The following is a 27,303-nucleotide window of genomic DNA, read 5'->3' as shown; positions in this document are numbered from 1 at the left end:
GAGAGAAACACTTATGCTGTCAGAGACATTTATAGAGAAATTATCATCAACTTACATAACTTACAAAAAGATAATAGTCAAAGATTAATAATGTAATAAAGGCACAACCACTTGAGTATTCGTTTATATTGAGATTCATTAAAATATCAAGCAGGGAGGATTAAAAGAAAGACCAAAAGTATATTCTTAGTTACTGCTATTTCCTTAAATGAATCATTCTGGATAAAAAGTACTTTATTATATTTTTTTCAAGTCCCAATAATCAAGCTGAATATATCAACCACATACTTACACGAAGAAGAGACTGTCGCCACGCTAAAGCAGCACAAAGTAAGACTAAGCTTTTCCCACTTCCTGTAGGGCTCTCCAACAAACAATGCTGCTTACTTTTTAATCCTCGGACAATCTATTGACACAAAAACAATAAAAACAAAATCAGTAAACAATTTACTTCATTAGAGTCTGTCTGCATCACAAGTACAAACACAACAAGCAGTTATGTTTTCTCGTTGATGCAAGGCCCAGCATGAAGTAGCACGGCCCTTCCTCACCTCGGAGACAGGCTGTCCCACTGCTGCTTCGTGCTCCTCTACCAGGACTCCTTGGCTACTTTATCCCTGCTTGTGGGCCCACGTGACCTCTGGATCCTTTTCTGCCGTGAGGAATCATTCCGGTCCTTGTCCCTTGGCTGGCTGTTTATGCGGCTTGTTTCTCCTCTTGTCTGTGTGTCTCTTCTACAGACATGTGGTTCGGTTTGTTTCTGGGTAAAATGGCCTTGAGCAAATGAACTAAGAGGAGACCAGAGGGGAGAATTTGGGCTCGTTATTATCTGTGATGGGCAGATAGTTAAGTTTGGTAGTGGGCCATTACGCGTTCTCAGGTGGTTGTATCGCTATACTGACACTTAAGAGAGGCGGCACTGGGCCGGCCCCGTGGCTTAGCGGTTAAGTGCGCTCGCTCCGCTACTGGCGGCCCGGGGTTCGGATCCAGGCGCGCACCAACTCACTGCTTCTCCGGCCATGCTGAGGCCGCGTCCCACATACAGCAACTAGAAGGCTGTGCAACTATGACATACAAGTATCTACTGGGGCTTTGGGGAAGAAAACAAAAAGGAGGAGGATTGGCAATAGATGTTAGCTCAGAGCGGGTCTTCCTCAGCAAAAAGAGGAGGATTAGCATGGATGTTAGCTCAGGGCTGATCGCCCTCACAAAAAAAAAAAAAAAAAGAGTGGTGGCACCTTGTAGTAAGATGAGCATAAGCTGTGGGGTTGAGAGGGAAACGGGTGAGAATTGCAGCTCTCCTTTTTATTGGCTGTAACCAAGTTACTTAGCTTCTCTTAGCTCAGTTTCCTCATATGTTAAATAGGAATAGTGATGCCTACGTGGTAGAGTTAAGATTAAATGAGATAATATATGTGCTTATCAAGATAACTCAATGTGCTATTGGAACGTAGGTAAGCTTTTAAGACATAATTGTTATTTTTGTTATGATGCTTAGTGATTGTACATGTAAATGTAACAGAGAGGATTTTTATCCAGTTTGAAACTCTAAGTGGTTTAAGTTCTTTTGTACAAAGACGTAAGAGATATATAAAACTGTCATTATGATAAGTATGTAAGATCCTCCCCAAAATTGTAATCAACTGTTACATAGAGATAGTTACTATGAAAAACAGAACCAGAAGGAGGGAGGACACAGGAGGATAAAAATATATATATATGTGATTCGTACATCATAACCCTTGGCATGTCAGATAAATGGGCTCAAAAGTAATGGGAAATTGGGAGAAAGCAGTGTCTGAGATTTCTGCAGCCAGTTCCAACCAGTCCGATTGTGCTAAGTGAAAACTGTCCTTCATGACTTGAGCTCTAAGTTGTACATATTATCTTAGGAGGCTCAGGGGTGGCGGGTGGCGTGTATCTTTAAGATTAAGCATGACTTTGGTAGGAATAGAACTTTAGTCCTAACCTGCACGTAAGGGGGTTGATGATACCAAATACATTTGGTGTGTATTTTTAATGTGCTGTCTGCCCTGTCTTCAGCAGAGATTCTGCCTTGCTCTAAATTAACAGGCGTCTCTCTGGGGTCCACCCTCCGCGTGGGATCCTCTTAGAAGGAGGCCCATCTTGGAAGTACGCCGGAAGCCCCCAGACTTGAGTTCTAGGCTCCGTGGTCCTCGTCCACGAGGCTGTGACTGCCTGGCCTCACTGTGATGGAAATGGAAGATGAATTATCTTCAGCCCCGCATTGTGTTTTGAAGTTCAAACCAGGATTAGCCGACCCTGGAGGCGATTTTAAGCAAGCGTCTTCATGTGTTCCTTTTATCTTGATGTTTGTCACTAAAGTGTTGGGAAAACTCTGTTCCTATCTGTCATTCATATAAAAGATCTGATAGCCCCACTTCTGATCATTGAAACCCCTCAAGACCTCATTAAATTAGAACTCCATCTGTCCAGATCGGAGTGAAGAAATTCCCTCGCTGCTTCTCCATCACTCCCTCCACCTCCCTCTTTCTTCCTTGGCTCATCTTACATAGATGGCACCCCTAAAGCTTTGGATTTTTTTCAGTGCAACTAGTTTCTAACTTGCACATTTGGATTTCAGCCTGCCTTTTCAAAGCAAATGATGGCCACAGACCCCTCGAGCAGCTGCCACAGGGGCTGTGTTCCCCTCTCTCCCCTTTCCAGATAGCTTTCTACTTTCTTTCTGCCCCATCAGCTCGAGGATGGCTGAGAATAACAGTGACTTAATATCTATGGGTTATAACTGGTGATAGGTCCCAGAGCACTTGACGTCTTTCATCTCCTTTAGTCCTCACAGCTCCCATTTTGCTCATGAGAAAGTAGGAGACTTCCAAGGGTTACATCATAGTTCCCAGGTCACATAGCTCATGACCCCAAATCCAGTGATGGTTTGACTCTAAAATGCTCCCTGTCGGGACAAAAGGGAAGAGCCGTCTGGTCTGCCTCCTTACCACCTCCCCAAGCCATGGGAATACCTACCACCAGTTACTTGGGGTTCCAGATAGCAGAGCTTCAGTAAGGAATATGCAGTACAGTCCCCCAGGCTGATTGCATCTCCTGGGAGAAACGTCATAAGAGCTAAGTTAGGTTTTATGGCACCAAATTAAATGAGATAATACGTGTAAAAGAACTTTGTAAAACTTTTCCAGTGCTTTGTGCTGTGGCCTGGGGATCTAACTGCTTTTCAATGGAAATACTGAATTTTTGTAATATGGTATTTAACATCCTCTCTTGTGCTTTTTAAAACCAATATCCTCAAGAACTATCAGGTCACTTGAATTGGCTTGACACAAGCGTGCATGATCTTTGCTTACAAGAGCGACAGCTTAAGCGTAGTCTCCCTTCACTTCTTGGCAGCGCCCCATCATCTCCATCTGCTGGGGACACCGGGACTCGTGGCTGCTGATGGCATCAGGACCAGCCCTGTACGTGGTCCGTGTGGAGCACCGCGTGTCCGGCCTGCAGCTGCTGTGCCAGCAGGCCATTGCCAGCGCCCTGCGAGAGGACAAAGACGTCAGCAAGCTGACCCCGCCCCCCCGCCTCTGCTCCCACCTCCCCACTGCCTTCATCCCCACCATCAAGGTGAAGCCCTTCCACTCACCTTCTCCTCCTTCCTCACTCGTGCTGGCTGCCTGTTCCCGAAGGCTCGCCAAGAGGAGGGCCGAGACAAGGAACACAGGCGAGAGTCCCAGAGCAGGAGCACAGAAGTCACGTCTGCTCCTCTGCAAGATGAAGGTGTGCGGCTCCGCAAAGTCCCACCTCGGTCTCCCACGCGCGCAGTCTGTCCCTAGCATCACCCTTAGTGTCCACAAGAGAGTCACCTTGTGTGATAGGCATTAGCTTTCTCATGGCAGAGGCAGTATCCCGAGCGTGGCTGCCGTTGTCGTCCTGATGATCAGTCTGCCTTGTTCAGTCCTGACTCCCTGGCAGATGCTGCCGTTATCCCCTCTTGAGAAAGCAGGAAACGCGTTCTTAGAAGTGAGGGACTTGCTCTGTGGCTCGTTAGGGGAACGGTCAGGATGGGACCCTGTCAATCCCGGGGCCTGCTCTCCTCATCACTGTGCGGAGGGGCGACCCTCACCCAGCCCTCGCTGTCAGCGTCCTCTGTGCTGACTGGAGCTTGAGAACTGGTCTGTCGCTATGGTGGTATGTGGACTGGACCTGCCTGTGGCTGTTCCAGTGTGGGTTCCCCGTTCCCTCTGGCCCTCCGCACGTAGGTTGCTTCCTGTGTTCTCTTTTTTGTTTTCTGTCTCTGCTTCTAAGTATCAGATTGACTTCTTGGTTAATTTTTTCCTAAAACATCCGAGTTTTAGAATCTGTTGTGATATTTTCTTCAAGTTGCTTTACACTCTTGGTTCCACACCAGTGATTCTGGACCCTGGCTGCTCGTTAAAATCGCCTGGGGAGTTTTTAGAACATACACGTGCCCAGGCTCACCCCCACAAGATTCCAGTTCCATCGTCTGTGGTGGGATCCGGGCTGAGGTCTCTGAAAGCTGCCAGGAGGTTGTGACGTGCGCCCAGAGTTGGGAGTCATTGTTCCGCACCGCACAGTTAACCCTCCCCGAGCTGCCAGCCAGAGCTCCGCCAGGGTAATCAGTGATGTGCACGCTCTTTTCTCTCCACGTCCTGCCTCCAGCCCCCGATTCCGGACCCCGACAACATGCGCGACTTTGTCAGCTGCCCCTCGGCCGGCAACGAGCGTCTGCACCGCACCGTGAAGCGCACAGAGCGCGGCCCGGAGGTGGGCGGCCCGTGCCACACGCTCTGCCTGGAGCACCTGGGCGGGCTCGTGCGCGTCCTCAAGGGGCGGCGCGTCAGCCAGCTGCGCCGGAGCTCGTCATCACGGACCCGCCGTCAGACAGCAACGCAGGGGGGCGCCTCGCCAGGGACTGCAGGCCCCTCTCGGGGGGTGCGGACTGGTATTCCTGACTGCACACGCAAAGGTAACGCCTATCTGTGAACGTTTGGCTAGCGCGGAACATCCCTGAAGCTACTCCGCTTCCAAAATCCTGCTGAAGTTACCGATTCCCTAAGTGGACTTTCCCACGGGTTTTTAAGAGCGCTCCTGAGGCTCCGTGTGGCTGGGGCTGTGGGGGGAGGAGACATCGGCTGTCATCAAGGGGAGGCTGGCGCGGGCCTTTTGGGAATGGCAGCCTCCTCTTTCAGTTATTTGTCAGGTATCCACTGAGGGCCTTAATGTGCTGTTGAGACCGTCAAAACAGCAGTGAGTTGCCGTCACTGCCCCCCAGAGCGAGTGATAGGATTAAACGTTTCAGACCTTCAGCCTGCTCCTCAGCCTCCTGCTGGGATCCTGCTTCTGCTGTCGCTAAGCCACCCTTAGCTGCTTTTTAGCTGATGACCAAGGAGACTTTCTTGCTGGTCCGTAAAGATTTCGCATGACAGTCACTCCCTCCTTCTAAAGACTCTCCTATGCCAATCTTCATGACTCCGTTGCCGTATTCAGGGGGCTCACTACGCACCTCTCTCTGGGACCCTAGAGTGTGAGCCTCCAGGGAAGGGACTTTGCTCTTTTTCTTTGTAGTCACAGTCGAGGCCTGTGGCCTCTGTCAGCAGTACCTGCCGGCTCAAACGTTCCGCCGCCTCCCTGTGAAATCTTGTCGGTCACCTAGAGCAGAGTGAGCAGCTGTCCCCTCTGTGCCCATCACCCGTCAGTCAGTTGAGCTGCTGGTATCCCTCGGGGCACACAGTCCCTGAATCCTGAGGGCCCGGAGGGAGGGAACTGAGTCATCTTTGTACCCCCAGTGCCTGGCAAGCAACTGACCGTGGGACAACGTGGGTTGAATTAGATTTGTTTTCATTAGTTCATACTTGTTCTCTCCACTTCCCATCTCCTGTTCCCTCTCCCGCCCGTTAGACTGGCCTCTGCCCCCATTCTGTCCCTGAAGCCGCTGCGCCGTGCAGCATCACCAGTTAGCCGAGTGTCACGTGCAATGGGCTTTTTCAACCTTGGCCTCACTTGCCCACCTCAGTATTTTACAGTCGATCCACTTGCTGTCTGCTTTTCTTTATTGGAATGCTCCGCATCTGTAGCAACATTCTGCTGTCAGTGTTACCGCGTAAGATTGAAAGCAGTGAAACTATACTTTAAAAATTGGATATTAGTCAGTTATTTCGTCTTTTGAGTCATGTGATGACCTAGTACCAAGAACAGGGAGAGCGAGAAGAATTGGAGGCTCGTAGGAAGGCAGGTGGAAAGGAGGGAGAGGGAAGATTCAGAAGGAAGGAAGGCAAAGTGAGAGAAGCCAGAGAGCAGTGCACGTGAACTTAGAAGGAAGTTGCAGTTTCAGGGGAAGAGAGAAGACAGGAGCCATGGCGGTTAGAGATGACTGATGGGGGGACTTGGGAAAGGTCCTGAACCTGAGGGTGCATCGCCGGTTCTCAGCGGGGTCGTTGTCTCTAAGGTTCCTCCCGTGTATGCAGTTTTATAAAACCTATGCTCGGATTCCGTGTTGACGGAAAGTTATGTGAAGAGCTTGCTTCTGTTCCCCCGCTCCTGTGCGTCAATTTCCCACTGAAGAACAGGACAGAAGCAGCGGGGGCTGTGCTATAGGGACAAGGCTGCAGCCTCCTAAGACCTTGCTTGCGTGGACCTGACCTGAGCGTCCCAGCCTGCTTCTCCGTAGTGGTCACATTTGTCAGCTCCTCCCAACACAGGCTGGCCCGGTTCCTAACAGGCCTGTGGGGAAGGAGGTGTTGTGTTTTTATAATGAAAAGGTTGTAAAGCAAAGCAGATAGGCGGGACGTATTGAGTGCCTGCCTTGTGCATGGTCCTCGAGTCTCCTCGAGGTGGTTGTGAAGCAGTGCTGGGGCATCTCTGCTTTCAGGAGTTCATGATCCCTTTTGGGTGAAAGACAACTTAACACTTGAAAAGTTCAATAAAAAAGTCAAGATTTAAATACCTCGAGACAAAAATAGACGATGTGTCACAAGGCAGAACATGACTAATTTCCAACTGAGTGGTAGACGTAACCTGGTTCAGAGAGGAGAGGGTTCCTGACTTTGAGAAGCCAGGACTTGCTCATCGTGAGAAGCTGATGAACTCTCTCAGTCCTCCATGTCATCGTTTCTCAGATGTGGTCCACGGGCCACCTTCCCGCAGATCGCCTGGGAGACTTACTTGAATCCAGGTTCCTAGGCCTGCCCCTTAGATTGGTTCAGCATGTTGGGGGCGACGCCTAGAAATCTGCAACTTAGTGGGAGCTCCAGGGGATTGCTATGCTCTGAAGTTTTTGATCCTCTGTTGTAAATGTCCCCCAAGTAACTTAACAAATGTGTTTCTCAGAATTACCAGTGTGTGTTTGTATAATAGATAGCATGAATCCCAATAATTTTTTTTTTAACAAAAGTTCACAAATTTTCCAAAGGAAATCTTTAGTCAGAGCTTGCTATGGACTGAATTGTGTCCCCCCCAAAATTCACATGTTAAAATGCCAATCCGCAATGTGACTGTATTTGGAGATAGAGCTTTTAAGGAAGGTGGGGTCTCAGTTGGATGGGATTGATGGCCTTATAAGAAAAGCAAGAGGGAGAGCTCTCTCTCGACACGCACGCATACACTGAGGAAAGGCCACGTGAGCACACAGCAAGGTGTGCATCCACAAGCCGAGACCCCAGCCAGGCTGGCACTCTGACCTTGGGGCCTGTCAGCCTCTATTATCACGTGAGCCAACTCCTTATGATCTCTCTCTCTTCTTCTGTATGTGTGTGTATATGTATTTGCCTCCTATTGGTTCTGTTTCTCTGGAGAACCCTGACTAACACAGATTTTAGTACTAAGAAGTGGGGAACTGCTGTAACAAATACCTATAATGTGGAAGCAGCTTTGGAACTGGGTCATGGGTCGAGGTTGGAAGGGTTTTGAGGTACACGTTAGAAATATGGATATTAGGGCCATGTCTGGTGAGGTATCAGACAGAAATGAGGAACATGTTATTGGAAACTGGAGGAAGGCGATCCTTGTTGTAAAGTGGCACAGAACTTGGCTGAACTGTGTTCTAATGTTTTGTGGAAGATAAAACTTGCAAGCAAATGAAATTGGATATTTGAGAGATTTCTAAGCAGTTTTGGAGGATTGGCTTGGTTCCTCCTAACTGCTTATAGTAAAATGAGAGAGGAGAGAGACAGACTGAAGAAGGAATTGTTAAGCAAAAAGGAACCAGAACTTGGAGATTTGGAAAGTTCTCAGCCTGTCCATACGGGCCAAGACGAAGGAAGGCTGTTGACTTCCTGGATTTGACAGGACGGGATGATGGAGCTGGTCGGCTAGGAACATGCACTATTCTTCAAGAGGGAAAAATGACCCCAAAGGCGATTCAAAGGTCATCAGGGCCACTGCCTCAATTTTAGTAGGCCAGACAGCCTCCACTCGGAGCCTTGAGGACAAGATCCCAGCCCCACAGAGCCGTGGGGACCCTCACCTCGAGCTGTGGGGTGACACTGCCACCCCAGTGGGCCTGGAGGGCAGAGTATTGAACCAAAGAGGGTTATTCTCAAGCCTTAAGGTCTAGAAATTCGCCTTACTAGGCTTTGGACTTGCCTGAGGCCCTTCCTTCTCTCCTGTGTCTCCCTTTGGGATGAGAATGTCACCCTGTGCCTGGCCCGCCGCCATCTTGTGTGTTTTGGAAGCACGTAACTTGTCTGGTTTCACAGGTTCACGGCTGGAAGGGAGTTTTGCCTCAGTGTCAGTCGTAGCTCGGCTCTCACCCATTTCTGATTGAGGTGATATTTAGATGAGACTCTGGATTTTAGACATGAGCGTTAATGCTGGAGTGAGTTAAGACTTTTGGGAGTGTTGGGATGGAATGAATGTATTTTGCGTGGGAGAAGGATATGAATGAGGGGGCAACCAGGGGCGGAATGTATGGACTGAATTGTGTCCACCCCACAAGTTCATATGGTGAAGCTCTAACCCTCATGTGACTGTATTTGGAGACAGGGCTTTTAGGGGGTGATTATGGTTAAATGAAGCTGTAAGGGTGGGATCCTAATCTAGTAGGATTGGTGGCTTTGTAAGAAGAGGAAGAGAGATCTCTCTGCACACACACACACACACACACACACGCTGAGGAAAGCCCACGTGAGGACACAGTGAGAGGGTGGCCGTCTGCAGGCCAGGAGGACAGCCCTCAGCAGAATCTGGCATGCTGGCACCCTGATCTCGAACTTCCAGCCTCCCAAACTGTGAGAAATAAATTTCTCTTGTTTAAGCCACCTGGTCTGTGGTATTTGGTTATGGTAGCCCAAGCAGACTAAGACAGAACTTTTATTTAAAAGCTTTGAAACTGTGCTTAAAGATTTTTTTAAAATTCTAAAAAGATACCTGATTTGGGTTGTGTGTTTTGAAAAGGCCTCAACCCAGATGAAATAAGCATATTCTTGCAAACTGACAAAACTGGGATGTGAAGCCCCAAACAGTACAGTTCAGCCTTCTGTTCTCAAAGAGGAATCCCAACTTACGTTTTTCTACAACTTGTATGTTTCTTCCAGAATTTTCATGATAAATTAATGACACAGAATCTCTAGAAATAAGAGGTACAGATGTCCATCACCCCCAGGCTCCCTGGGTCTTACTCTGACGTGCTGCACTGAATTTCTAGTTGTTGATGACAGGGAGCAGAGTGATGAGCCTCCAAATGTGTAACTGTAACACTGAACAAGCAGGACTTGGGGCTTGTCTCAGAAAGCAACTCCCTTCTTCTCACGCCGCCCCCTTTAAGTCCGTTCTATGGGGAAGTCCTTCTGCTCCTGGGCAAGTGGTTCTCAGCCCTGGCTGCTCATGGGAATCACCGGGGAGCCTTAAAAATCGACAGTGCCCACGTCCACCCCCAAGATCCTGCTGCAGTTAGTCTGGGGTGCAGCCAGGCGGCAGGGAGAGACCTCGTTTTTCTTTCAGGAAGTATTTATCGAGTCTCTGCGTTGTTCTGGTCTCTAGAGTTACAGCAGGAGGCGAGACAGGCAACTCTCCTTCCACTAGTTGGGGAGACAGACAATAGAATAAAAGTGGTTATGAATGCTTATGCCCCCCTAAATTCGTATGTTGTAATCCTGATGCCCACTGTGATGGAATTAGGAGGTGGGGCCTTTGGAGGTGATTAGGTTATGAGGACGGAGCCTTTATAATCATGAGATTATTGCCTTATAAAAGTGGCTCCAGAAAGTAGCCCCTTCTGCCATGTGAGGACACAGCAAGAAGTCAGCCGTCTGCAACCCCAAAGAGGGCTGTGACCAGAACCCCACCACGCGGGCACCCTGATCCCGGAATTCTAGCCTCCCCACTGTGAGATGTAAATTTCTATTGTTTATAAGCCATCCAGTCTGTGGTATTTTGGTATAGCAGCCCACACAGACTAAGACGTGAGTAAAGGAAAAAAGCAAAGGGTATGACATCCAGCAATTACAAAACCCCGGCATCAGCAAGTCGATGTTGCCGTGGACAATGTTGAGGTGTTGAGTGGACAATACATTACTGAATTTCCTCAGGTCGGTGAACTGGCTCTGTGCTCGTGAACACAGGGGAAGCGTTCTGTGGGCTTACATGCATTTTGGAATCGTGGCCAAACTTCCTTTGATCTAGGGCTCCTAAGTTAAATAATGTAAAGCACTGCTTGGGGCGTGTGAATTAAGCCTTTTTGTTTGCTGGAACTCAGATGCACACCACTCCAACTTGCTGGATTCACGAGTCGTGCCTTCTGATTCAGGAAGTAGCTGAAGAAGAGGCTGATGTAGTAACACCGATCGGGCATCAGCTAGTCTCCTTCCAAGTAGCACGCCAAGTTGTTCTGCTCTGCCTCCAGGGCCCTCAGAGAGGCCCTGTTCACAGATGTCACCTCCACACAGATGTCGCCTCCACGTGTTCAGAAACAGAGATTAGTTTGGATTACAAACTCATTCTTTCAAATGTAAACAGCCCTTCTGAATGGTAAAATCGCTCATAGTCTATAAATTATTTCATTGTGATTGAATGATGCAGCTTTTTTATTGCCTGGCAAGGCTCTTGGAGCCTTGAGGGAATGAGGCTTTTGTCAGCAAAACAAAGTGATTTTGAAGAATGAGGTACTTCCAGTGAGGGCAGACCTGGGGTGGGGCAGAGCAGGGTTTGGGTGGTGAAGGGATGTGAGGGGGTGTGAGGCCGTGTGAGGAAGGCAGCAAAGGAGAAGGGGTTTTGAGGAGGATGTTAAACATGGACTTCATCTACTCTGCAGTTTTGTGATGGCCCCGTTGCTGTATCTGTCGTCTTCTGCCTTGGGGCCTCTAATCTTCTACATAATGGCCAATTGACAAGGTTGTTTTGAGTGGCTTCCACGCAGGCACCCTCAGGAGTACCCCAAAGCTCCCACTGAAAGTCCTGCCACACAGGTCTTCTTCCAGCCGTTGCTCGAAGCAGGCAGGCACCTCTAGCAGGTGGGATAGCCACCCCCTACCCCCCCACAAGCATCTTTGTGGCGGTTCCAGGAGACGGTTCTGACACGCCAGACATTAACTTCTCGGGGTCCCTGAAATGGACCCGACTCTGCCAGGTCTTGAGTCCAGAGCAGGCCCAGAACCAACAAGGGCCTTCCCCGGTCCCAGGGCAGAAGCAGGTTCTGGGGGAGTCAGTGAGTCAGCAAGCCCCTTGCCCGGCCTGGGTTCCCAGGCTGCCCGTGTGAACCCAGATGGAGCCTGGTGTGTGGTGAGGCACAATAGTGCGCCGTTTTGTTGCCAGGTTTGGCACAGTAAGCAGTGCCAGACTGTTGTACATTCCAGAGGCATTAAAATTCCACGCCCATTTGCTAACCGTAGAAGTAATGGGCTACTTTTGCTTAGAAAATATAATGGCATAAAAATGTAAAAGGAAGACAATGCTCTGCTCCTTTCTGTTTCAACCTGTAGACTTCAAACGGCGGCCTATAGAGTCAGGCTGTCCTTAGTTCCTAGTAATGATCGTCGTAGGAGGTTCTAACTGATGTCACTTCCCTAAAATCTACTGCTTGGTATCTTACCAGATGAAATCTATGGAAACAGCTTGATTTCTACCATGATCGACAGCTGCAGCTGCTCAGACTCCAGTGACATTGAACTGAGTGACGACTGGGCTGCCAAGAAATCTCCCGAGCTAGCAAATCACCCAAACTCCCAAGGTAATCTTGGTCTGTAGGGGCGTCCTCCCTTTTTGAGCCTCTGGAGGTGTGTCTGTGTTGTGTCTGCAGCAGAATCCCATTAACCCACACCAGAGGAGCATAGCAAGAGGCAGTCCAAGTCTGTCGTCTGGAAGATCTGCCTGTGATAATTATAGCTTTCCTTTACTCTTCCCTTCAGGACAGCAAAAGATCCCCAGGAAGAAGTTTGCTGAACCCTCAGAACTTCTAGGGGTCAGCACTGGTGGTGGGTGGCAGGAGCGGCCGTAGCTTTCTGGCTTACTTGTTTTTATTTCTGGTCTGAGAACAGTATGACAGAGGTTTTACAGTGTATGTAGTGTGTTGAAAGGAATGCCGAATTAAATGCCTTTGATGCTGTAATTGGAAAAAATAGTATTCTAAAAAAAATGTTTGGGGGGCCAGCCCAGTGGCATAGCAGTTAAGTTCATGTGCTCTGCTTTGGCAGCCCGGGGTTCACAGGTTCGGATCCCGGGCACAGACCAATGTGCTGCTTGTCAAGCCATGCTGTGGTGGCGTCCCATATAAAGTAGAGGAAGATGGGCACAGATGTTAGCCCAGGGTATCTTCCTCAGCAAAAAAATAAAGAAGAGGATTGGCATCAGATGTTAGCTCAGGGCTGATCTTCTTCACACACACAAAAAATTTCTATCCTAAGGGTTTGTCCTAAAGAGTGGCAAAAAGCTAAAAGCAGATGGAAGGGCCCTGCAGTGTCATAGATAAAAAACTCTGCCTTGCTCGTCCTGACCCTGCCACCGAGGGCTCTGTAACCTCAGAATGTAACGTTTGATCCATGACCTGGAGACCAGTTTCCTTGTCTATGAAGTTAAAGGGTGGAGCAGATTTTCACTAAGATCCTTCTAGCTCTAAAATTCTTGATGCTGTGTGAAATGAAGGTCTAATGTACGTGCAGATACGTACCTGCCCAGATTGTAAACACATAATACATTGTGCAGTTGGTAAACCAGTGTATTCACCACCCAGTGAAGATAAAGAATATTTCCATCATCCTGGAATGTTCCCTTGTACTTTTTTCCCATTCGACACCCACTCCCTAGAGTAATCACTGTTCTAACTTCTGTCAGCATAGATGAGTTTTGCTTCCTCTTGAGCTTCATAATAAATGGTGTCAAACCACATGTCCTATTTTCTTATTTGGCTTTTTTTTAAATCAACATAATGACTGTGAGACTCATTCATGTTGTTGCGTGTATCAGCAGTTTTTCTTTTTTGCTCTGTGGAATTCCATTGTAATGAATATACTACAATTTGTTTATTCCGTTTACCAGTTGAATGTTTGGTAGTTTCCAGTTTGGGGCTATCATGAATAAAACCATTGTAGACATTCTTCTACAAGACTTTCTATGGACGTATGCACTCGTTTATCTCAGGTATATGCTTAGGAGTGCGTTGTAGGGCCACGGGGTAGACGTATGTTCAACTTTATTGGAAACTGCCAAACAGTATTCCAAGGTGCCTGTTGTACCATTTTAAATTCCCACCAGCAGTATATGAGAGTTCTAGCTGCTTCCATCCTCACCTACAGAGTATTGTCATTTTTTGAAAATAATTTTATCCATTCTGGTAGGTGTATAGTGGTATCTCATGGTAGTTTAATCCTAATATCTTCAATGATTGATGATGCTAAGCAGCTTTTTATGTTTATTGGCCATTTGGATATCTTCTTTTGTGAAGTGTCTGTTCAAGTCTTTTGCACCTTTTTTTGTGTATGAGGAAGACCAGCCCTGAGCTAACATCCGATGCCAATCTTCCTCTTTTTGCTAAGGAAGATTGGCCCTGGGCTAACATCCATGCCCATCTTCCTCTACTTCATATGGGACACCACCACAGCATGGCTTGATAAGCAATGTGTCGGTCCACACCTGGGATCCAAACCTTTGAACCCCGGGCCACCAAAGCGGAGCACGTGAACTTAACCACTACACCACTGGACCAGCCCCTTGCCCATTTTTTATTGAGTTGTTTTTCTCTTATTTAGAGTTGTAGGAGTTTTCATGTATTCTGGCTATGAGTCCTTTAGCAGATATATGGATTGCTGTATAGTCTAATGTGAATTTCTTCTTTTATGATTAGCACTTTTCGTGTGCTGTTTAGGAAATGCTTTTGTCCTGTTTTGTCTACCCTAAGATCATGAGACATTCTTCTGTTCTCTTCTACAAGCTTTATAGTTTTAGCCTTCACACTTAAATCTCGGATTAATTTTACACCTCAGATTAATTTTTGTGTATAGTCTGAGTTAGGGGTAAACATTCATTTTTTTCCCATATAAATATCCAGATATCCAGCAATCTGTTCGATTTATTTTTTTCATCTTTATTCTAGGCTTGTTAAAATTGCAAATAAAATTATGAACTTTTCTACACTTCTACAGTGTTTTGGCTTTTCCCATTGGTTAAGGAGAAGAGGACATTTAATACATAAGCAACCAAATCTTTCACCTGTAAATGTCCCTGGAAAGCTCCCGGATGTTGCGGTCTCTGGAGCTGGTCCTCTTTCCTTCCGTCTTTCTCAGTGTTGAGTGCCCCTACGCAGCAGCCAGGCCAGTTGTCCTCGCTCAGAGCTTTAACCAGCTCGGTCCCCCTGTCCTCCCACACTTTGGGAGCCCTAGGTGTCTTATCAAGCTCTCAAGCAGTATCTGTGAGGCTTAATGCTTTTCTTTCAGGGAATGTCATCAACCTTACCATATTCACTTTTATAACGCTCTCTTTGGGGTAGACTGCCATTAAACACGTGTGTCCCCATGTTATAAACAAAGGAACTGAGGGCCAGACATATAACATAGGATCAAAAGGCAACAGAAAAACTTAGATCCACTGATTTGATGTCAATATTGCAGGGGGGAGATGCTAGGTAAGTCTGTTGAAATCCCAGCACTGTGTTAGGAACTATAAAGCCATTCTGGACTTAGGTGAGAAACGCCTCTTCCACCCGCCACTTTCCTCAGGACGAATTTTGCAGACCCCTGGCAGAAGACATGTGGACGATTCCAAACTTACTATTAGTCAGTAGAAAGTTTTCAGTAGAAAGTTAATTCTCTGAGGTTCTTTAAAAATGAATCACTCAATTGAACCTCACTATATTGTTGAATATATATTATTCGATATGCAGTTCTGTCCTTCTTTCCTCGTGTTCATAAGGCAGAAGCAGGCGGGCGGGGCCTGGGTAAATTAAGGGACCTTGCCCCTGGGAGTGGCACATCCACGGTGACTGGTGGACAGTGAAGGGAGTGCCAGGAGTGCAGGCGCCGTCCCCACCGGGGCGCCTGACCCTCGGGGCCTTGCCTCCGCAGGATCAACATTGAGTCTTGGAAGTCCCCCAAGCTGTCCTGGGCGGTGCAGGAGATCTCCAGGTCTCCACGGTTGCCGATGCGCAAGCCCTCCATTGGCTTCCCCAGCCTGACGCAAAGAGAGTTTCCCTTTGAAGACATCACTCAGGTAGTGTCGGCTTTCGGGTGGTCCCCTGATCCAATGCTCCTCTCCCCTCCTCAGTGTGTGCTTGATGGCCGCTGAACCCTCGGTCCCCTCTCTCCGTGCCTGTCACCGCAGTTGCAGACACGGGCGTAGAGAACTAGAGACTGTCTGCCCTCCTCCATGCTCCGTCACCTCCACATCCCGAGGGGCCTTCTTCCCACCTCGGGCATCCCCCTGTTGCCACAGGAATCTCCTCACAGGTAGCTCTGGTTGAGACACAGCCACACTTCTCACCTCTGCTCCCTCAAGCCGCTTCTGACCCTTCAGTGACTCCAGTGTCGGCAGGAGCCAATCCCTGGTGACAGCCCCACTGCCTGGCCTGGCCTGTCTTTCCCTCCTGTCCTCCTCGACGCCCCCTCCTCTCCAGGTGCCAGAGCCACACTGTTGACTCACCTCTTCCCGCCTTTGTGCCTTTGCCCTGCCTGGGTAACCCGCTCCATCTCCTCACCCTCCTTTCTGCGCACGTGCTTCCAGATAGAACTTCCCCTCTGTCGTGAAGGCTTCCTCCCCTGGCTCAGCCACAGTAATCCCAGAGCATCTTGTTTGTAACTCCCTCAGGACATTTCTCAGTCACTTCCTTGTATATAAATAATTACAGGCCTTCTCTCCTCCATTAGGTTCTAAGCTCTTTGAGGAGCTGTATTTTATTCATCTTTATTATTGCCCTTGCACACACACACACACACACACACACACACACACTCATGCATGGTTTCGGCATAGTGATAAATTCTTAAATTTTTAAAAATTTGATTGAATAAGAAACAGATAATTGGGTAGTTTTGGGATATACTGGTATCAGTGCAGCTGATGTTTCCAGGAGAAATATCAAGGATGAAAATGGGTTCAGAGCCAGGTGCTCTCTCTGGTTCAGTGACTGGGAGGAAGGAGAGGTAAAGAAAAAAGTGCCCAAATCACTTTTGTGCCTTTTTAACCTACACACATGTGGACACACCGGGACACACCCGCCCCCACTCCCAACCTGAGAATGACACCTCGCTGAGCCACCACTTGCAAATGGGCGCCTGACATGCTGTAGGCAGCTTCTGGTCTTAAAAACAGTGGAATGACAGAAAGCGAATATTTCTGGCAGTGCCCACGTGTGGCTTTTTAAGCAAAAAGTGTTAACATCCTTACTTCTTGAGTGATCAATAGAAAATATGGAAATAGATTGTGATTTTTCTCCTTTTTTTTCCCACAGCACAACTATCTTGCTCAGGTCACGTCTAATATCTGGGGAACCAAATTTAAGATTATGGGCTTGGCTGCTTTCCTGCCAACCAACCTCGGTGCAGGTAAAAACTGCATCCTGTTCTCTGCCCACTGTCCCGGTTGGAACTCAGGCTGAATAAGCATTTTCAACCTTTGGTGGCCTAATGTAGAAAATGAGCTCTTATGACACCAAAAGATGAGCATGTATTTTACTTCCAAAGTTTGACTCTAGCCACTCTGATTTCACAAAAATTAGAATTATCACTCAAATTGTTTTTTTGCCAGTGGTGTTTTCGTTTTTTAATACAAGCCCTGACTTACAAAAATGACAAAATAGCCGAAATCTCTATCAAATCTCTTATAGGCTTCTGGTTACTTTGATTTCTGGCCTTTTACTGTGGACAGATTTTGGTACCAGTGTCTTTAGGTTCTTGAGTCAGAAGAAACTCCTGAAGAAAGTCAAGAAGAAAGTGTTCAAGACCTTAAGAAGAAGTTGGCTGACTGTGCAGCCTTAGTGGTAAATCTTTTTTGATTTCATTTCTAAGTACCAGATAAATATTCCCTCCATGAGAAGTTTGAGTCAAGAAGAAAGTGTTCAAGACCTTAAGAAGAAGTTGGCTGACTGTACAGTTCTTAGTGGTAAATCTTTTTGGATTTCATTTCTAAGTACCAGATAAATATCCTCTCCATGAGAAGTTTGAGACATCGAGGAAAATGGAACCCAGGGAGAACCAGGCTGGGCAGAACCCAGAATTTGCCTTCTCTTCTGTATCTGCTTGAATGACTGACGTGTCGTATTTACTAGGGGACCGTGAAGGAGTGAAATGACAGAAGGTCCTTTTCAAAGCAGCTTCATCCTAATGGCCACATCCCTGTGTGGGCTAAGGGCCTGTGTTGTCCCCCACCTTGCTACGTTGCCTGATCATCTAACACGCACACGTCTCTCTAGAAGGCCAGCTTAGCCAGTGGGGTTCACCGATGGCTGGTGGCCCCATCTTGAATGTGGTCTGTGTAACCTACCAAAAATAGTTTTTGAAAAATTCTGGATCTGCCCATTAGAGTTGTTTCAGACACAGTTAGATCCTTTAAAACAAATAATTCTTGCAAAGCAGATGTTAAAAAGACCTGTTGCTGTGTATGCATCTTCAGAGACATTAAATGGTGCTGCATTTGGATTTTTCATTTTGAGGTTTCTCAGCTCAAAGGAAAAAAAGAATAAAAGTAAAACATAAAACTGACTTAGGAAATAACAATAGACAATCCATTCACGTAACGGAAAGAAATCTCTTATGTTTTCAACAGCCGGGAAACCCTCTCATGACCACAAAAGCCTGCCCTTCAGTAATTCAGCAGCACCCTCATGATATGTATGGTGATTCTAATAACCACTGTGTGAGAGGCATGGTTACCCCACACCTGTAATCTGAGAATTTAGCCATCTGCCTACAGCAAATGTTGAAAAAAGGAATGGACGTGCGCATTTGCTCAATGGGTCTTCTCATTCTGCCCTTAGTTCTTGGATGTTGAGTAGATCCATAAAGAAGTCAAGGAGGACCTTAAGATGGGAGGGCCTGTATTAGGAATCTCAGTGCCCAAGACAAAAGCTTGGTGTGTGACTGCGGTGAAATCATTGTCCTAATCGTTGACCTTTTTAAAAAGAGCGTTTTCATTTGTCAAGCTAAAAGAATTTTCCACGTGATTCTACTAGAGAGAAGAAATTAACTCTGGGATTCTAGAGGGTTTGTTACATATGGCACCCTATTAAATAATCTTTGACACTCTGTTAGATTCAAAAAGTGAGTGCTGTTGGATATTTTATATTGAATAATTGGATAATTACATTGAATAATTTGTTTCCTTCAATTAGAATGATCAGGCTCATGAAATTTTTGTGTTTTTAATCTTTTGCATTTCTTAATTTTAAAAATGTGGAATAAATTCAAAATTCAAAAGATTTAAAAGAATATACAGTAAAAATCTTTCTTATCCTCACCCCCAACCACCTAGTTTTTTTCCCTGGAGGCAACTGATATTATTTTTTAAATCCCTCCTGAGATTTTTAATTTTGCATCCTTTTGTCAATCTGAACGACAAAGAATAGCACTTTAATGCATTAATTCTTAAGCTATATGGAACCATCCAGAATTTTTGAGAGAAAATTCAAACTCTCTTTTGTGGGCAAGAGAGAGGAAAACATGAATAAGACCTGTAACGACCCCTGGCGTGGAAAAGGCGTCTCAGCCCACTCAAGCCCAAGGAGCAGCCTTACGACGGTGCTTCAGAGCAGAAGGCCTGGAGCTGTGGGAATGCTGGCCACTCAGCCACCAGGCTGTGAGGTGACAGCCTCGCAGGTAGAACTTGGCTCATCTTAATAAAAAATAAGAATAGGAATAATTAAAGAACCTCTACATATCTCACAGCAAAGAGTATTAAACATAAGAGAAAGTTGACGGGACAGTTTCATCCTGATTTTAACCTATTGTGAAACTTAAATTCAGATTCATTATTTTTTAACTTGTTTTGTCTTCTCTAAATATTTTAGTTGTAGTCTAGGCCTTCTCTTAAATGTCCCTGTTAATGAAATTAAATCTTAGCATTTAAAGAAACTGTGTGGAAGTTCTCCGTGATTCTCTATCCTGAGCATGAAACTGGAAGTCAGGAAGCCCAGAATCCAGTCCCGAATACAGCCCGAGTGTCATTGCTGCTCACCGCGTAGCTGCCCTCCAGTAGCTGCTTGACTGCCCCCTGCGCTTGGCTCTCTGGTTATCACAACTGTTTCCACCAAGTTCTCCTGGTGATTGCAAATGGGATTTTTAAAAAATACATTTGTCATAACCCAGCTCATTCTAAAAAAGAATTTGTCTAAGATAGCCAGACTAAGATAGTCTGGGCTAGACTGAGAATCTGTTGTTCCCGAATCCAGTCCGTGGCCGGGGTGGCCAGTCGTGCACCAGGGGAGGTGGAGAGCTGCTCTCAGAGTCTCCGGCTTTGCCCACACAGGTCACCCCACGTCTCTTCCCGTGACTGTTGATGCCTTGGCTCTCCTCTGGCTTGTCTCTATTAACCGTGCTTTCCTCCTCCCACCAGTAATCTATAAAACCAGCCTCCTGCATCTCCAGCCGCGGCAGATGACCATCTATCTCCCAGAGGTCCAGAAGATTTCCATGGAGTATGTTAATTTACCTGTCTTCAACCCGAATGTTTTCAGTGAAGATGAGGATGATTTACCAGGTGTGTTCACACATCAACTGGTTTGTCACGAGCCCTCTGTTAGTGGGTCGTGACGGGGACAGAGTGGTAAGTAGTCAAGAATGCCAACATGTCAGTCCGTGCCTGCTGCCTCGGTTTGGAAAAGGTACAACTTCCTCAGTAAGGTTGGTGGGTGTGGTGGCGTGTCACTGGAGAAAGGTCACCTACTGTCACTGGTTTGGGGAGGAGGGGAGCTACCAGAGCAAGGACGATGAGGTGGCCGTGATGGCTCATGATCCTAGAGCACTTCTACCATCTCACTTTATCCTCTCGGTAGTCCTCTTAGTCATATGCCCAGATAGGGAAGTTAACAGGACTCATCAGGACTCAGTCAAGTCAGGACTGAAACCCAGTCTCACTGACCCCAGGCTAGCCCTCATCCTCTCAATCCCTGCTTAGAGAATGGCATCTCCCTGTGGTGCCACAGAGCCCAGTTTCTCAAACCTGCCCCACCTCCGGGGCGGAACGTCTCTCTCCTAATGTGCAGAGCGTGTCTCAGTGCATAGAGGCCAGGTCTGAGTTCAAGGTCAAAGCTGGTATAAGTTTTTAAAATCTCAACTTACAAACGTTCAGATCCATAGCATCTTAATTTAAGTCTTTTCTGCTGGGGGGGATCCTATTTTGATTATTAGAATGATTTCTAAGTAGTCCACCAATTATTTATATGTAACTATTCTCAAAAAAGTCCACCTGCAATTTTATAAATATAGAGGCTCCTCTACTTAGAACCAAGCAAGGTTCTGAAAGCCTCTAGCTTCTGAGCCAGAGGAACCGTACACGGCCACTGTATCTTGTCATTCTCAAACGAGGGGCTCTGGACCTCACCGTGGGATGGGGAGGGACACGTGTCCCAACTCGGGCTCTGAACTTGGGGGCGTTGTTGATCTTCCTTCAGCCAGATTTCTGCGTGTAAAATTATTCTACTGTACTTTCTGACAGTAGCCGTCTTTGGTTCTCTGATAGGTATACTTTCTCCTCATGGGTGGAGCAGATGTTCTGGACTAATGGGCGAGGTTTTGCAACCCCATAAACCTGCAGTTTGGTGAAACCTCACACATGAGCTTTATAGCAGCTCTCCTGCTATTTCAGAACCTTGGATTTAGAAGTGGCTTTCACACTTTCCCCTTAGCGCCCTCCGTTCTCCCGGAATGTGGCTAATCTAGCTCTCTCGTGCTCAGCTGTTGCTGCTGTTGTCGTCACTGTTTGTGCTTCCCAGAGAAAGGAGGAATGATTTGTCTCAGGGCTTACACATACTGCTGGTGACGCAACAGAGAGACTCTCCTTTGGCGGGGAAGATGCCTTCCCTCAGTACTCCATACAGAGGAGAGAGCATCTGGAAGAGGGATCTGAACAGGAATCATAGAGAACTTGAGACAGGACCTAGATTCTTGCAGCTAGGGGACAGTCACATTTCAGTGGAGGACCCCAGGGAAGGGGGATGAGTCTGTCACAGGCACGAAGGGTGGGCTTAGCTTTTGATGGACTACTGGCTTCCCTCTGTAGTTCTGGTGAAAGGTCAGCCAGCCTGTGCAATTTCCTGTTAATGCCTGTTTTCTGCGCACGTGCTCATAGTCACGTGGCACTTAGGCCCAGATGAGCAGACCTCCAGCGCTCTGTGGGCTCTTTAGAAAGGGCAGTACTGAACAGTGGCGCTGAGGCCCTGCGTGTGGTCTGCAGATGATTGCTCAAACGCACACTCCATTAAACTCCTCCTGTGTGCAAATAGGGTGGATTTACAGGGTTTTAATCAGTGTGGCTCTAACTTATATACTGTTTGAAATGCTAAAAAGCAGTTAAGTTAGGAAATGATCCTTCCCCTCATATGCAGATCTGCCAAAGGATTCTTATCATTGGTTTCTCTACTGCATTTGACATGGTTCTATTTACAGAAAATTAATTTACGTACAAATTTCAGATACACATCTGCCCCACGACACTTCCCACACTAACCAATCCAAAACCCTGGATAAGCCTACTCAGAAGCCTAGGCATTGAGTCCTCAGTGGAGTTTCATACTGTACCACTGCCCTCCTCTCGCATAAGAATGGGCCGTTTTATGACCATCATGAGTAAAAAGTGTCCTTAAACATTTATTTGCCATGGTACCATTCAGACACGTGGCACCACACTCAGAAGGTTCAGAAGTATTCATTGAAATGCTCTGACAATGCCCTTAGCTCCAGAGCCCACCGATTGCCAGTGTCCTTCCAGAAACATGGAAAAGCTTTGTGTAACTTGAAGGAAGGGTCCAGCTTTCCCCACGCAAAGGCATCTGTGTGTAGGAATTACAGTTTATACGTAAAAGGCCTAGATGAGTTGCTTATTCTGACCCAGTTTCATGGCACTGTTTTGTAAGCAGTTGGTTTTTCTAATCTTCCAGTGACGGGAGCATCTGGCGTGCCTGAGAACAACCCACCGTGTACCGTGAACATCCCCATCGCGCCCATCCACAGGTCAGCTCAAGCTACGGCCCCCACGCAGAGCACAGGACTGGTGCAGTCCCTGCTGGCCAATCAGAACGTGCAGCTGGACGTCCTGACCAACCAGACCACGGCCGTGGGGGCAGCTGAGCACGCAAGTGACAGTGCCAACCCATACGCAATCTCCGACCGCTACTCCAACCCCGGACAGGTGATCTTCGGAGGCGTGGAGATGCGCCGCATCATTCCGAAGCCCCCTCAGCTGTCCCTGCCGCCGCCAGCACAGGGGGCCATCCAGCTGTCGGTGGTGGACCACGGAGACCAAGACCCCGAGCACCTGCAGAAGCCAGCCAAGGCCCTGCGGCCGGTGCCGCAGCTGGCCGCCGAGGGGGACGCCGTGGTGTTCAGTGCCCTCCAGGAGGTCCAGGTGGCGAAGATGAGCCCCCCACCGCCCTACCCAGGAACCATCCCCGCCGCCCCCACCACGGCAGCGCCGCCGCCCCCGCTGCCGCCCCCACAGCCCCCGGTGGACGTGTGCTTGAAGAAGGGCGACTTCTCGCTGTACCCCACGGCGGCGCACCATCAGCCGCCCCTGGGCTACGAGAGGATCACCACCTTCCACAGCAGCGGCAGCGTGGAGGAGGTGTGCCGGCCCGGACGCCAATGCTCTGCGCCGGGAACACCTACACCCTCCCCGGCCCAGGCAGCTCGGCCACCCTGAGGCTCACGGCCACCGAGAAGAAGGTCCCCCAGCCCTGCACCAGCGCGACCCTGAACCGCCTGACGGGGCCGCGCTACTCCATTCCACCGGGGGCCCCGCCCCCGTATCCCGCCCTCGCCGGGACGCTGGGCCCGGCCGGGCCGCGGCGCAGAGGCCGGACAGCAGCCTCATCCACGCCACGCTGCGCAGGAACAACCGCGAGGCGGCGCTGCGGGCGGCGCAGCTGGCCGAGCCCCCGCGCGCCCCGCCGCAGCCGCCGGCCAAGCCCAAGGGCGCGGCGCCTTTCCCCGCGCGGCCGCCGCCCGCCCTCTACAGCTGCAGCCAGTGCAGCGGGGGCGCGGCCGGGCGCGCCGAGCAGGGCGCGGGGGCGGGGGCGCATGCGGCCGGCACGTCCCCGCTGTCCCCGCAGTCCTCCTACAGCCTCCTGAGCCCGCCCGACGGCGCCCGCGAGCGCGCCCACTATGTCAACTCGGCCTTCCCCGAGGACGAGGCGCTGGGCCAGCACTGTCCGTCGAGAAGCCCCTGCGGCACCCCGCGCTGCCCGAGGCTGCGGTGGCCGGGAAGCGGCCGCCCCCTTACCAGTGGGACCCCGTGCTGGGGGAGGACATCTGGGTTCCCCAGGACAGGACAGCACAGACTGCAGTGCCCAACCCCCTGAAACTGTCCCCTCTGATGGCAGGTCAGAGCCAGCACCTGGACGTGTCCCGAGTGCCCTTCGTCTCCCCCAAGTCGCCCGCCAGCCCGACTGCCACTTTCCAGACGGGCTATCTGATGGGAGTGCCCTACCCAGGAAGCTATAACACCCCCCCTTTGCCGGGAGTGCAGGCTCCCTGCTCCCCGAAAGACACCCTGTCCCAGACACAGTTTGCACAACAGGAGCCCGCCCTGATCCTGCAGCCCGCCTACCCGCCCCCCCTCTCCTACTGCCCCCTGCCCCCCATGTATCCAGGAAGCTCACGTGCTCGAGTTTACAGCCGCCACCTATCGCCTTGCACCCCTGGAGTTCCTACAGCGCGTGCCCGCCCGTGCACAACCCCCAGGGCATGCTCCCCCCAAGGCACACTTGGTGGTGGAGAAGCCCCTCGTGTCCCCACCGCCCGCCGACCTCCAGAGCCACCTGGGCACAGAGGTGATGGTAGAGACCGCTGACAACTTCCAGGAAGTCCTCTCCCTGATGGAAAGTCCAGTCCCCCAGCGGCCGGAGACATTCGGGAAGAAGAGCCGGAAGCGCCTGGACAGCCGAGCCGAGGAGGGAAACGTTCAGGCCACCACAGAGGGCGAGATGAAGAAGGACGCTCGGACTCTGATTGACTTGAATTCCCTGATCTCCAGCCCCCGCCTGGGGAGGGAGAAGAAGAAAGAGAAGAGTCAGAAAGACCAGCTGAAGTGGAAGAAGTTGAACAAGAGGAACGGGTTCCAGGACAGCTGGGAGAGCCAGCCTGGGCTGGGCGTCAGCGGGGACGAGCTGGTGACCCGGAGCCAGGGCGGCCAGACGGGCTGGAAGGGCAAGCGCAGCCTGCGCGCGGCCGGCGAGCCGGAGGAGGCCAAGGGCCGCAGGGCCAGCGAGCGGGAGGACGGCCGGCCGCGCAGCCAGGGCTTCATGCACGTCATGGCCAACAAGCAGCGGCTGTGGACGAGGCCACGCAGGGGCGCCAGCTGGACTTCGGGGGGCGGGTGACCCAGGAGTCGGCCAAGAACTTCCAGATGGAGCTGGACGGGCGGCAGGTGAGAGCCTGGCCCGGGGCCACGGCGCGGCTGTCTCATCCTGATGGGCCTCTGGGGACCTTTAAGGGGGGGGGGCAGGATATCAGTGCCTTGGCCTTGGGGGGGCGTTTCTCAAAAGGCCGCACGGGAAATGTGGAAAACAGCTGGTGTCTCTCGGGGCCAAGTGGAGTTGTGATTTTCAGTGTACCCCTTGCTGTCTTGTCTTTATTTCTCATCAGAGTAACACATGCACTGATTTTTTAAAGTCAAATGCTTCTACAAGACCCGAGAGGACCCCTAACAGGCCCCTGCGCGCTCCCAAACCTCAGCCTCCCCCAGAGGGCGTGCTTCCACCTCTGTTGGCTTTTTTCTGGTATTTGCCACCATATTTGTAAAGAGCAGGGTGTCTACTATTTGGTGATTTTTCAGTTTTCAGCATCGTGTATTGACTTCTTCCTGAGGAACGTGAGGGTTTGTTTTCTTCACCCCCACTCTCTGACTACACACACGTGAACTTTCCCTGCCCCCTTCCCAGTTGAATCAGTAGTCACTGGTCACCTCCTTATGCCAGTAAGTACCGTTCAGAGCTGAGCCATGTGATATGGTTTCATCACATTTCTTTTTTTATTGGATAGTGGTTTTTGTCCCCCAGACATAATAATTACCCAGTTTTCGTTTGCTTGCTTATTTGCTAATTTCTCTGTGTATTTATTATTAAGTCATTCGCTGATTCCCTGGCAGAATGCAAATCCCCTCTTGGTGCAAACACATTGGGTAATTTGTCGGTTCTTCCTGCTCCAACCTGGAATGGTTGCCCCAGCCCTGCTGTGTAGCTACTGTTCTGGAACTACCCTCCTCCACCATCCTGGAATTCCCTTCACTTCTCCTATTTAAATCTCATTTTCATTAATTCACTCAACAAATGTTGACTGAGCAGCTGCTGTGTGCCTGGCAATCCTCTGAGCCAGGAGTGTGGCCCACAGGCCAGTCCGGCTGCTGCTGCTTTTTATAAATAAAGTTTTATTGGGACACAGCCACGCCCGTCCACTTAAGTATAGTTTATGGCTGCTTTCGCCCTACAGCAGCAGAGTTAAGCAGTTGTGACAAAGACCGTATGACCTACAAAGGCTAAAATATTATTGGCCCTTTACAGAGAGTTTGCCAGCCCTTACTCTAAGTGCTGAAATTAGATCGATGAGGAAAACAGAAAATCCCTATCCTGATGGAGTTTACAAAAATGGAAGAAAGACAATAAATAAGTGTACATAACATGTTGTATAATAATACAGTGTCACGTGGTCCCCATGAGTACTGAAATGACAAGGGCAAGCAGGCTCGGGAAAGAGGCGGTGGCGTTCTGTCCCTCTCTGAGTAGTGACATTGACAGTTGCAGTTGATATTTCTCGTCAGCCCCTTTTAGCCTGTAGATTCTTCTTCCTACTTGTTCTTCCTTTTTCCGTTTCCTGGATGGGGAAGCCCCTTCATTTGACCTGTGGAGCTTTCCATGCCCTGAAGTCTGCTCATTGTCTCCCCACTGCGTTGTTTAACATGTTCCTCCACTCCTTTATTTCCACCAAACTTGTAGTTAGATCGAGAAGCTTGATCAGAGTCACTTTTGTTGGCATCTCGCAGGCTGTGCTATCTGCCTCCAACAGGTGCTGCCCAGACCCGGCTGCCCTGTGTCCCGCCTTGTTTGTGCTTTAATGTCTTTGCTTCCCTCCCTCGCCCCCCAGGTGATGCAGTTGGGAAGGATCGACGGCAATGCGTACATCCTGGACTTCCAGTACCCCTTCTCCGCTGTGCAGGCCTTCGCCGTCGCCCTGGCCACCGTGACTCAGCGCCTGAAATGAAGAGACTGCTGTGCGGAGGAGGAGAGGGAGAGGAGCCTTTCCAGAGGGGCCTGATGGAGATGCTCGAGGAGCCCGCCCGGGCCCCAGGGGCTGGGGACCAGAAGACAGGAGCAGAACTGGAAACGTCTGTCAGGCCCGGGAAAGGCACTGACCTTCAGTTGCTGTCGTTTGTTTGGGCTTTTATTCTCCTTTATTGTCTTTCTTTCTTCTTTCTTTTTAAACAAAAACAAAACACAGGAGAGTGGTATTTGGAAGCAAAGGGTGCAAGGCACCTGGTGTTCTTTCAGGAAACGTGGTTGCTGTGGGAATGTACTCCTGGTGTGCCTGTGTGAGCTGCGGGACGAGGGGCCCTTCAGCAGAAACATGGACTGCCTTCTGGCCTGCTATTCTTTTAGACTAAGGAGTATGCATGCTTTTCATTCTCCACAATGTCTAGCTTTTATTACTCCTCCAACATCACCACCAGTGTAAAAACAAA

At 49.2% G+C, this 27,303-nt stretch overlaps 1 pseudogene; it reads left to right on the top strand.

The window, feature by feature from the left end:
• The first annotated feature begins 3,211 nt into the window (after positions 1-3,211).
• LOC131402995 (tubby-related protein 4-like) lies at positions 3,212-26,825 on the top strand (annotated as a pseudogene).
• The last annotated feature ends 478 nt before the right edge of the window (positions 26,826-27,303 follow it).

The sequence above is a fragment of the Diceros bicornis genome, unplaced genomic scaffold (assembly GCF_020826845.1).
Source record: "Diceros bicornis minor isolate mBicDic1 unplaced genomic scaffold, mDicBic1.mat.cur scaffold_466_ctg1, whole genome shotgun sequence".
Classification (NCBI taxonomy): Eukaryota; Metazoa; Chordata; class Mammalia; order Perissodactyla; family Rhinocerotidae; genus Diceros; species Diceros bicornis.
The sequence above is the reverse complement of the archived record's forward strand: the minus strand, read 5'-3'. Positions and strand labels throughout refer to the sequence as shown.